The sequence below is a fragment of the Procambarus clarkii genome, chromosome 48 (genome assembly GCF_040958095.1).
Source record: "Procambarus clarkii isolate CNS0578487 chromosome 48, FALCON_Pclarkii_2.0, whole genome shotgun sequence".
NCBI lineage: Eukaryota > Metazoa > Arthropoda > Malacostraca > Decapoda > Cambaridae > Procambarus > Procambarus clarkii.
In genome coordinates, this window is record NC_091197.1 from 13993228 (window position 1) to 14005797 (window position 12570).

At 42.3% G+C, this 12570-nt stretch overlaps 1 protein-coding gene across 8 annotated transcripts in view; it reads left to right on the plus strand.

Annotated features, from left to right (window-relative positions):
* Positions 1-12570, plus strand: part of Ldh (Lactate dehydrogenase) — a 213609-nt gene that overhangs the window by 178172 nt on the left and 22867 nt on the right. For 2 of the 8 annotated variants that reach the window (XR_011222351.1, XM_069302633.1), the window contains exons 1-2: positions 9672-9804; positions 10013-10399. The exons of 3 other annotated variants lie outside the window; for them this stretch is intronic. The gene's annotated coding sequence lies outside the window, so the exon portion shown is untranslated. Of the gene's footprint in view, positions 1-9671; positions 9805-10012; positions 10400-12570 lie in introns of those variants that run through there. 3 more of the 8 variants (XM_045752935.2, XM_045752936.2, XM_069302634.1) reach the window with 3 other exon arrangements.

Genomic DNA, 12570 nt, shown 5'->3' on the forward strand with positions numbered 1-12570 from the left:
CTAAAATTGTTGACATAATTTTGAACAAGATTGAAAAAAAACCGCTTCTCGCTCTTGTCTCTCCCCCCCCTCCCCCATCCCCATACAAAGACTAACCCCCTGCCCCCCCCCCCCACTGGTAGAAAAAAAATAAAGGTAGAAACGGTTTCCCATTGCTGGGGGTCTGGAACCGCGTTAGGCGTATCGAGGTTCCCCTTGGGCCTAACTCCCAGGTACCAATTTGCTCGCAGGGAAAGAGGCATCATGTGTAGGTGAATTTTCACTTGAAGGAAAGGGAACTATGAGGGGGAAAGCGCCAAGCCATTACGACTATATAGCACTTGGAAGGGGTAAAGATTAGGATTTGGGACGGGGGAAGGAATGGTGCCCAACCACTTGGACAGTCGGGGATTGAACGATTGAAGGATTGGCTAACTCAAACACCATTAATTCCAATTTAATAATTAGACAAACAAAGAAACAAATGAATAATTATGAAACTTAACGCCGTACTTGTCAAGAATAGGGTTAAAAAAAATTCCTCATTTCGATCTGTCTCGATGCTCGTCTCTACTCCCCCCCCCCCCAAGCCTCCCTCAAATCCTCGCCTCCCTTCCTGTGGCAGGAAAGGTTTCCCTGTGTCGGTAACAGGGAACGGCGTTAGGCTTGTCAAGGTCTCCTCTAGGCCTAACTCCCAGGTACCGATTTACTAAGTGAGGAGAGGCGTCATTTTAAATTTTAAATAGCTTAAGGTCTAGAGGCGTTATGCGCAAGGAAAAGTGCCCAAATGTTTCTCTCTTCAAAGGAATCGAGTCTGGGACCATTCGAATGTGAGCCCCAACGGTTTATGGTATATGATCCAATCTTCTAGAAGCATATATCATCATACTACGATGCGAGAGCAACCATATATCTTTCGATCAATCAGTAAAGTCGAAACTCGCCCATCAGAACATTGGGGTCCAGTTCCAGACCCCACCACCATATATAACTGTAGCCTCTCCTCCACTGCCCACGGGATACCTATAGGGGCCGCAGTAAACTTAACCACAGAGATGGTATGCGCCGCGTACCTTTTCCTTGGCATACACCCATGCCTTTTACCTTTTGTTGGTTCCGAGGACCAATAGCCTCACGGTTCGGTCTCTTGACAAGCCCTCCTGGTTGATGATCTGGTCAGTCAGGTTGTTAGATGCAGCTGCTCGCAGTCTGACGTATCAGATACCCTTTGTAACTCATTATGTATATGTATGTATGCACTTTTCCATAAATAAACATTATTATAAGGTGTTTATCAAGTTCCCTTGTGAAAAAATGGAAGGTCGGCTAGAAGTTTGAAAAGTTGTTAGATATAATGATCTCTTATACTAAACTAAAGAGGTGCACAGCGTACTGCTTGCACCTCTGCATTTCAAAGCGGCTGTTATGGACATCCTGTAATGCCTCCAGGTCTTATGTGATGTTATTTCCTTGTGCAGATTTGGCACCTGGCCCACTAATATTTCCTGTGTAAATTACTATGTATCTCGCCTGCGCTCTATGGAATACATTTAAATTATTTAAGTACTCCCAATAATTTAGACGTTTTATTAAAATGATTCTGGCAGTATAAGGTCTTTGCATGTTCTCCAGGTCAGCATTTTCTCCAGCTTTGGATGGGGGCTGTCAGTTTACAATAATAATCCACACTAGAGATCACTAATGTCTTAAAAAGTATCATCATTGGTCTGGCATCTCTTGTTTAAAATGTTCTCGTTATCCAATCTCTTATTTTTCTGGCAGTTGTGAAACCACTTTATTGTCTTCTTAACATGATTAATGTTGAGTGGGTGGATATAAATAGCAGCTGCCTCGTATGGGCCAATAGTCCTGCAGTTATCTTCATTCTTATGATGCAAATCTTGTTATATTGCTTTTTCATGTTACAATGTGACATGATTGCGTTCATTATGTGGTTTTCATTTCGCTATTGTTTCTCCATAGCGTATGAGGTGTAATTTGTTTCCATTACATGGTCTAAAGTCCCAAAAGTCTTCTTCATGATCCTGGGATATTACCAGTGGAGATCTGAAGCCCCTTGCCTCTGTCGCAAGTCTTCTTTGCTAACCCCTTTATGTCGGCGGCCCGATCGATAACTGGCGGGAGTCCCAGCTCTTCCTGTGTGGCCCCTTGCATGTTACCAGGAGCACCCTGGCGGGAGTTGGCGGGTACACGCATGCACTCAAACACGCACCTGCTCCTGGCGATGTGTGTGCATGTGTTAGAAATATATGTGGTAGATATAAAAGAGGAAAAATAAATCGGTTAGAAAGGCTGGGTGCAAAAACTAATAGCTCGATTCTGCAGACACATAGTAAATACACATGCACACACACACACACACACACACACACACACACACACACACACAAGATCCTAATATTTGGGGATTTTAACCACAAGGGAAAGAGACTGGTCAACCAAGGATCCTCACGGGGGAGATGTAACTGGGAGAGCAAGATTTATGGACACTCTAGACAAACGCTTCCTCTGGCGGTATATCAAGGAGCAGACAAGACAAAAAACAGAGTGATCTACCAGTGACTCCTTGGCCAGGTGTTTATCCAAAATGAAGAAGATATAAGAGCACCTCTTGAGCAGCTGTTTAAATACTAAGAGAGTAACCGCTCACAAATATCCACGTTTTCTATGCATCGGTTAGTTAGGTTAGGAGGGTTGGTTGTGTTCGTGCGTTTCTGGTTACGTTAGCACTCTGTATTTGGTATGTTGGGGCAAATCAAGATAGCTGGCTGCACTATAATAGCCCCCAATCGTTAGGCCGCACCTGTTCCTAATCCCTGTAATCATGATTCCAAAAAAGACAACCTTGAAACCGACCGGTGGGTGAAAGCCTTGTCTACGTGAGTAAAGTCAGACTTTTCCATCTTGCATTGCAAAGATGATAAGGTCACGTCCTACGTGTCGAGGTGAGTGGTCGCACACGCATGCATGCACGCGCGCAAACACACACACACACACACACACACACACACACACACACACACACACACACACACACACACACACACACACACACACACACACACTGGAAACTGAACACCCAAATGAGCCACAGAGACATTATTAAGTGGTTTCCGCGTCAGAGTAGTTCATAAATGGAACGCACTAAAAGTGATGTGGTGGAGGCTGACTATACACACAGTTTCAAATGTAGATATGATAGAGCCCAGTAGGCTCAGGAACCTATACACCAGTTGATTGACAGTTGAGAGGCGGGACCAAAGAGCAGAAGCTCAACCCCCTGTAGGCACAACTTGGTGAGTATATATATATATACCTTCATCCTTCTGAAGATGTATTATTAAATACGAAAGTACTTAAGGAAATTCCTGTTTCAATTCTTCCTTCGTGGTCTGACAGTTATAATATAATTCCCTGGCGCCGTAGACAAGGCAGCATCTGGGAAAATAAAGTAGACTTCAAGTTCAAATTAAAGTATGTCAATTGAGACAAGAAAATATATCTCAAAGGGATCTTCTTGAGGTTATCTTGAGATAATTTCGAGGCTTAACGTCCTCGACCTGGCCTCCTTTTTGTTACACACCTCCCAGGAAGCAGCCCGTAGCAGCTGTCTAACTCCCAGGTACCCAGTTACAGGTAGGTAACAGGGGCATCAGGGTGAAAGAAACATTTTGCCCATTTGTCTCCACCGGGGATCGAACCAGGACCATCAGGATTACGAATCCGAAGCGCTGTCCACCCAGGTGCCCTAGAGTAGGCGGGATAGAGTAGCTTAGGCTATGTCTACCCTCCCCTAGGGTAGCCTTGACCCACCAGGTGTGTACAGTAGGCAAGTTCCATCCACTACCCCACCTGACCGCTGTAAAGCCATGAGTCAGTCTTCCCTTTCACCCGCCTCCCTCCACCACCTTCCTTACTTTAACAAATAAGGAAGATTAGATAATATTGAAATAGATTAATATTGCTAAACTAACTCTTAAGACTCGAGTCAGATAAAAATCCTGGGTGGGTTTAATTTTGTGTTTAGTGTGAGGCAACTTATTTATTTTTATTTAAATATCTACTTTCATTCATTAATGAATAGATAAAATAGATGATTAAACAGATAACTCCCAATCTTTTACCAACCCTGGTTTTTATGCATAGAAATAATAAGATGCAACTCTTTTTCTCCTATACTGCTGTTCTTCATATGAATAACATTTCTAAGAGGACATCTTCTGAAATAAAGTATGCATATTAAAACATTCACACTGTCTTCAGCGTAAGGGTTGTTAACGTGGGAGTAGAAGGGGGGGGGGGGATGGTAGAAACCAGCTGACAACACTATTTCAACAGCAAGTATAGGAAACGTTACATTATGGAATTGAGTCATTGTATTAACCAACTGATAGTGGGAAAGACGGGATGAGAGGCGCAACCACACACACACACACACACACACACACACACACACACACACACACACACACACACACACACTCACACACACTAAATATATATTGTTGTAAATCAAATAATGTCACACATTATGTTCTATATAAATTTACATAAAATACACACATTTGGCACACATCTCAATATGTACTCAGGAAACACATTTAGAAGAATAGCTTAATACAATATATTTTCATGTATTTAACAGAAAATAATACACAGTATATATAATGTACTGTATAATTTGCTGAAGCACACATACACGATATATATCTAAAATACATTTTACTCGCAATTATTCACACAAATGTAAAACAGCCTGCATTACTAACTTACCAACACTTCACATCTAGCATCCACACGGTGATGAGCACGCATACACAACTGAACTGAACTGATTCATTATTAATTAACTCAACTTCAAAACTAGTTGCTGACGCACGCAACACAGAGATCAGAACAATTTCATTCGACATAAATCCAGCACTCATTTTCATGATGCCCCCTCCCCCCCCCCCCACCACACACACACACCACATAAAAAGAATAACGTCTGCGGCATATGCGAGGCTGGCTAACATCAGAACAGCCTTCAGGAACCTGTGTAAGGAATCGTTCAGAATCTTACCTGTACACCAGTTGATTGACGGTTGAGAGGCGGGACCAAAGAGCCAAAGCTCAACCCCCGCAAGCACAAAGAGGTGAGTACACTCACACAGCTTGCATCTTGTCCTCTCGAATAATACATCGCATTTTGACGTCAAAAATCCCCCCAACGGACAAAACAAATCATAGCGACTCACAAACTTTCAAATCTTCTGTTCGTGGGTCGCTCGATTAGGTTAAGATAGGGTGTTCTAACACCAATTTTTGTCCGTTGTGGCATTTCTAGAGGGGGGGGGCAGGGGGTACTGACAGGCAATGCAGCTGAGTAGGTATTGCGTCTGCCCCTCTCCCCACCACCCCCCCAACTCCGTCTGGTGAGAGGGTTGCGTCAGTATTGCGTCATTGTCTCAACACCCGCATGTTAACTCCTGTTTCTCGAAGTCATGTTGTAAATTAATATTCTTTTAAAAGCTCTTTATTTTATTCTCGTGAGCAGTTGGGATTTTGTTGTTTCAAATGTCCTATTGTCTTGTAAGCGACGTTTATTTAAGTAGTGCATTTTAGGTGAGAAATATCCATGTAGTAAATTTATATATAAATTGATAATTTTGAAAATCGTGTAGTAATGGTTCAGTTTTTGTCACGTTTTTTAGTATTTAAACGAAGGAGCAATTACAAAAATAAAGACTAGGTAAAGACGCACCGTAATGAAGATAACCTAATTAGAATTGGTGGGAGGGAGCTGGGGGAGGGCCGCTGTATCCTCACCTGCTTCTCAAGCACTGCTACGCACTATGGATCAGCCACAAAACCAGTTTCTCTTTGTTGTTGTTGTTTTAGATGCAATGGTGAGCCGGTAGTGGACTTAATTCTCTTTGTTGTACCGCAACCAGCCAGCGCTCAAGCACCGCAAGCCTAGCGGGGCCTCGGGCAAAGAAACCTGTTGCAGGGCCCCCTGAAATAAATAAGGCGTGCCGAAAGTCCTGCTTAGCCAGCATGACGGCACAGTCTGGTCTTTACAGGATGTGATAATGGTCCAGGACGGACTGAAAGGTCGTTTCTCAATTCTCTAATGTGTGGTTTGGTCATCATTCTTCAGTCACGTTATTGTGACTCATCGTCTGCATGACAATACAACACTTGGAAGAATATGAGGACAAGGAACTGGGATTTGAGGACGGAGTGGAGGAACAGTGTCCAAATATGTGTTATTGTGGATCAAACGCCAATTTTGCAAAAAAGCTTGACCAGCGCTGTACCGATGATGAAGATTAAGCCATCCAAGAGGCGGCATGGGCACGAATAGCCCGTAAGAGCGGCGCTGTACCGATCTAAGCGGATGTTCCTGGAAAATATTGTTTTTCCAGATTGGCCGATAAGTCGACTTGTAGCAGGAACGGCAGTACGTACTATTTCAACGTCTTTGTTCACAGTTGACTGTATACACGTGTTAGGCGGGGTACATAGTGGAGTTTAAAACATTTGCCACAAAGGTTTATAATGCCAGCTTGACTTACGACATACTAGCAAGGGGACCCCGCCTGTGGCTCTCTCTCCCTCTACCACCTCTCCACCTCTCTTTTTCCCTAACATCCACCCTCACTCCCTCTCATACCTATCTTACTCTCTCACCCCTCCTCTTCTTCCCTCTCTTCAGTCATACCATCTCCTCCTTCGTTGTCTTCCTTTCTCTTTCCCAGAAAAATGGAGAAATCTAGTGACTCGGCAAACCACCTTTCACCGATTAGGTGTGGGGGGGAGGGTCACTATTTGGTCGGGGGGGGGGGTCGTTATTTGGTCTGAAATCTTATTTATATGACTAATAGGACCGACTCCGACCAGCCTGTGTCCGTACCGTACCCCAGACCATTCACCCTGCAAAGTTGGGGGAGGCTAGCCGCAAGTGTCTGGCCATCATTTGCATACAGACAGACATTCTCTTATAGATAGATGACGTACTTAGACTAGAATACTACAGTCTGTAGCTTTCAATACCAACTCTGCATTTATTTATTTATTTATTTATTTATTTATATAAAAGGTACATTGGGTTCAGAAGGTACTTACATTGGGATTTGAGTTTAACATTCTTGCAAAGCCATTAACACAGAGCGTTTTGGGCAGGTCTTTAATTGTTAAAACAATTAAGACTACGCTAAGAATAAAGAATTTATCAAATGCATGTTTATCTGCTCAAATGGTTTGGTACTAACGGCAGAATTTTTGTTTTGCTTTCTTACCAATGTATATAACGAAATATACAATGTACATACGTATATACAATGTATATGTACGTATATATATACATTTTATATGTACGTACTGTATATACAATGTATATACGTACAGTTGTATATACTGTAATATGAAACTCAGGGCGAGCGCGTCGTCATAGCTTGCCACTATCTGTTATCAGCATTTCCTCTTCCAAACTTCATTTTATCAGCACATTATCGTAAAATTGTGCATCGTATATATTAGCGTGTCATGCTGGTATGAAAGTTATGGCTTTTATAATGCTGTTTTTCCTCCTGCATTTTCAAGCCGTCATTATTTTTTAAGTTGTTTGCTTCAGCTGCATTTAAAACATACCTGTCAGACTTCAAGCACCTGGCATTAACTCACTATTTCAAGGCTGCCAGTAGACGTATGAGACGCCAGAAGATATACGAGTTTTAACTTTTAAAATCTTAGTTTTTAAGATTATTTTTCCACATCGTGCCCGAAACTTTGTGCAAATTAGTGTCTTTTGGGGTGGAATATACTCGTTTCTTCTAGAAATCCAACATTCTGCTTGAAACTCATTTTGAATGTACTGCAGGTATTTTTCCCTAAATAAACATTATTATTATAGTGTTGATGAGGTGGTGGAGGTGTGAGGGTGGCTGGCGGATAGCCTAACATTGATAAGCCAGATTGTGTGTTATCAGCAGCGGTTGCAGTTTGCTGGTGGAGTAGATGATCTATCATAACATCCTGAGCTCCACACAACCTCTCATAAATCCATGCGACAGGCAAACCACACTAGTTTGACGTTCACTTAACCCATGGAGTGTTATCAACGTTGGTTATTTGATTCGGTGAACAGATGCACTAGGTGAAAAGAAAAGTCCTCAACCGCATCTGTTCCACCCGAGATCCCCCCAGTGTGGGTCAAGAACGAAGCCAGCACATACAATTAAAATGCACATACAATTTGCTACAATTAACAAAATTATTAATTGTCGAGAAAGTTGATTCATTCGTTATCGTCACATTGAAAAGGTAAATTGTAAAATGTAAATAAAATGTCTATTTTGTAAATTGTTTCGTGTTAATAACAGCTGTATTGGATATACACTTTGTACCATTAGTATTAGAATTCGCGAGTATGATAATATGGTGCATTTACAGCTTATAAATTTGGTACACCATAATTTAAACAAAAATCGGGAGCACATGCACACATTGTGTTTGTATACATATATTTGTGTGTGTGTGTGTTTGTGTATGTATGCATGTATGCATGCATGCATGCATGCATGCATGCACGTCCATGCATGCATGCATGCATGGACGAATAACAAACTGTGACATTTTAAAATGGGTATATCATCTTCGCTCCTCCTGGGACACAGTGAGAAACAATGACGTAGAGAATGAGTCGTATTTTAGGGAACCAATCTTGTTAGGTCCCACCAATGCAAGTTTATATATTCTTTAAACGTTTGCATGTTCATTCGACGAAATAAACTGGATACGATTTCAGTAGCTGGTTAGTTTGTAATTCTCAATGTCAGTCTCACATTTGTAATCTATCAGATTCTAACATCCGGTTATATTAGATCGGTAGTGAGTATATCCCAACCACCTGGACTGGTCGGTACAGCTACGGTCTCTCTTGCAGGTCGGCGTTCGATCCCTTTCTCCTCATAATTACCTTTTAGTGAATATAAGTTATAATTGCATCCGAGACCATTAGGGGTATTAATGTATTTATTTAGGAAATATAATATAAATATTATGGTAAAAGCATACATTTTCGTAAGAACCGTTGATTAAAACATACGTTTGTTTATTTAGCTGGTTGTTTTAAAACTCTGCTCAGATTCAAGGCTGCACTGGCCTTGGAGCTCTGTGCATATGATCCATAAATTATGATATATTAGTCTGTGATTCAGACGGGTCGCTGAAATATTGTGATAGCTATAAATGTTATGTCTTTACCTGTCTGTAGTTTCATATATACACCAGTGACATGAAATATTATTGCAAGTGCTTAAAGTTCAAAGGCATTGAAGGGCGAGATTAAAATTCAACGCATGAAATGTCTGATTACGAAGAGTAATGTATACATCTGTAATGTGACAAATTCCGCTTTTGACTAACAAACCTTGATAAAACACACTTACGTCTATCAAATATCTTATGCGCGTGTTTCACATGATAACATCTTGACATAATGACCGAAATTTAAATCAAACTAATCTTGCAGTACCTAAGGTTACAATTTCTTTTAATGCCGAAGTGCATAGCAACTTAAAAATAGACATCTCCGACATGCGCATAGTCACGTAATCCATTTTAATGACGAAACTCAGACCGGACGTAGTCCCTAGAATTCCTCAAGACGCCGCGGCGCCCTTTTGGCTCGGAGTTTACACCTTGTAGAGGTCGGAGGCTGCCGCTTGGAGAGTGTCTCAGTCGAGCCGGTGTCGTCGTCGCTAGCGGGTCACGCTCTTAGTCGCTCCTTTTGACTTCGCGGTATTGAGCATTTCCAAGGTGAATAGTTTGCGACTTTGTTGATTAAGGAATATTTGCGAAGTCCTTGAAAATATTGATGTAATATTCGAAGTCGTGTATTTGCGTTGCGGCATCTGCTTTGTCAACATCGTGTCAAGTGAAGATTTCTTGGTATAAGATAAATCGTTGCATAACTGAATATCCTTGAAAATATTGATGTAATAAATAGGTTTTTTTTTTTTTTCAGTGAACTTTGACTATAGCAAAATACAAAGGAAGCTGAAAACTTTTTATAGTTTGGGAAGTAAGGTGTAGAGGGAGGTATTGATAGTATCGAACTAGTAGTGTACACTAGAAGTGTGAATATTCAATGGTGAAGAGCCTGCTGCGTCTGTTGTCTGTGAGCGATCGCAACCGTCGACGTGTCCAGCACAGCCAAGCCCTGCAGCCAAGTGTCCCCGCCCCGCTTGACGGGCGCGCTCCTCCCAAGGGGTCATGCACAGGGGCCACACATTGTCCTAGTTTAGGCGCTCGTTGGACGCTCATGAGATTACAAGCATCCGCCTGGAGGATTTTCGCGGAAAAGCGTGCTTGAATTCTTAGGGGAAATACACTGATACCATATTGGAGGAAGGTAAGGAAGACAGGCGGGATATTTTTAGCTGTGTTTGAGTAGCCAACTAATGAACCATTTGCCACTAGCTACACCTGTAGCTAGCGCGCCCTCGTGCTTCAATGGTGCTGACTTTAGTGCCTTGGATCTTTATAGATACGAATATAGATCATTTTGATAATTAGCGGCGGTGTTTGTTTTATATGGAAGTCTGTCCTCGTCAAAGGGCAAATCCATGAATCCAGCCAAATCCGTTAATCTAGCCATCAAACCCCCAGTTTGTGAATGAAAAACACTACAGACTACTCGACTTAACTCTGATGTCGTTGGAACTTTCCTAGAACAGTGTTTCGCCCACAGCTCTGTTGACCCGCACCTCGGTAAATGCTTCGCTCTAGTACTACGGCTCATGCTCAGAAGACGGGCTCACCATAGCCCGTGCTACTTGGAACCTTATGTTCCAAGTAGCGAATCTTTAACAACAATAACAGCTCTAGTACTGCAAATAAAACTAACCAATGCTTAACTATATAACAAGTTCTAATATATAATTTATATTTGAGAAAATATTGATTTTTAGTACATGGTGCGTTCAAATTGATGAATGGATCTTCGAGGTTGGACCCAACTAGGATAAGCCTTGTCCGAAGAAGGGTTGTTATATGGGGGGCCTTCCAAAACTGCAGTTATTTGCTTTACGGTGATATTTTAAGGTAGTTATGTTGTCAGTGAGTGATATCACCGACAATTCAATTCCTTAGGGATATTTAACGTGATTTCAGACCCCCGAGCGCGTTGATCAGTGTCACCCAAGAGGAATAAGATGATGTTTTATCAGGTAAAGATAACATTGATTACAATTATATTCTCGAAAACATAGGGCGACAAAAATCGTCCCAGAACTATCAGCTCTCATACCAGGAACGGTCGAGGCCACATGGCTAACACTGCAAACCAGATATGACGGGGCTGATCCCATCCTGACTTAAAATACTGAACCAGTTGGAGGATATTAATCCAGACCACTTCTTTGAAAAGATAAAATGTAACGCCGCACACAAGGGGGAGGGGGGGGGGGCAACATCTTCAAGCTCAACGAGCCACAATGTAGGTAGAAAACACGTTTTTTACACGTAGATTACTATAGTAGCCGGCGGTTCCCTCGTGGCCGTCCCATTCTTCCCTCGTCCTCCCTCCCCTCCCCCCCACCATCCTGCCTCTCCCCTCGTCCTCTCCACCCTTCCTCCCTCCCCCTTTCCTTCCCAGCTCTTCTTCTTCCGCTTAGCCCTTCTTCCCTTCCATAAAATCCAATATTAAGGAGCAATGGAACTACTATGTGACTTAAGGAAATATTATTTTCTGGTAACGAAAAACTCTTTGGACATCTCAATTAATATTTCACACTTGACCATAATTGGAATCCGGGAGAATAGGATTGGGGGGGTCAATAATTATTTATTTTCTTAAATCACTAAATAAATAATAATGTATTGTATAATGATACTGTATTCATTAAATAAACTTAGACCAGCCTGTGTCCGTCCCGTACCCCAGACGCCCAACAAATTTGGGTAAGGTCGGGAAGCGTCTAGCCTCCAACTTTGGACAGGCAGACGTTCTTTCCTGTAGTATAGATAAACCCATGGAATCCTCTGCCAATGGAAGCCGAGGCATTATTTCAGTTCAAAGTCCAGTTTGAAAAATCCTCAGGAATAATGGGGGGAGGGGGGGGGGAATTTGACAAGCCACCGATTTCTGTCCCCGTAAAGGCCACTAGAGATTTAATGGCTTTTAGGTAAATTCAGGAAACTGTCGTTTTGTACGTAATATCAGTTTTGTTTAAAAACTTTTATATATTGTACAGAAGTTTCAAAATATGCAATATACCAGGACGCCTGACAGCTGAGTGGGCAGCGTTTCGGATTCGTAGTCCTGAGGTTCTGGGTTCGATCCCCGGTGGAGGCGGAGACAAATATCCAAAAAGTTTTTCACCCTGGTGCCCCTGTTACCTAGCAGTAAATAGGTACCTGGGAGTTACAGCTGCTACGGGCTGCTTCCTGGGGGTGTGTAACAAAAAGGAGGCCTGGTCGAGGACCGGGCCGCAGGGACGCCAAGCCCCGAAACCATCTCAAGATAACCACCATATCAATAATGTCCCCTAAATCTTCAGTCTTCCAGTGACGTGAGGTGCA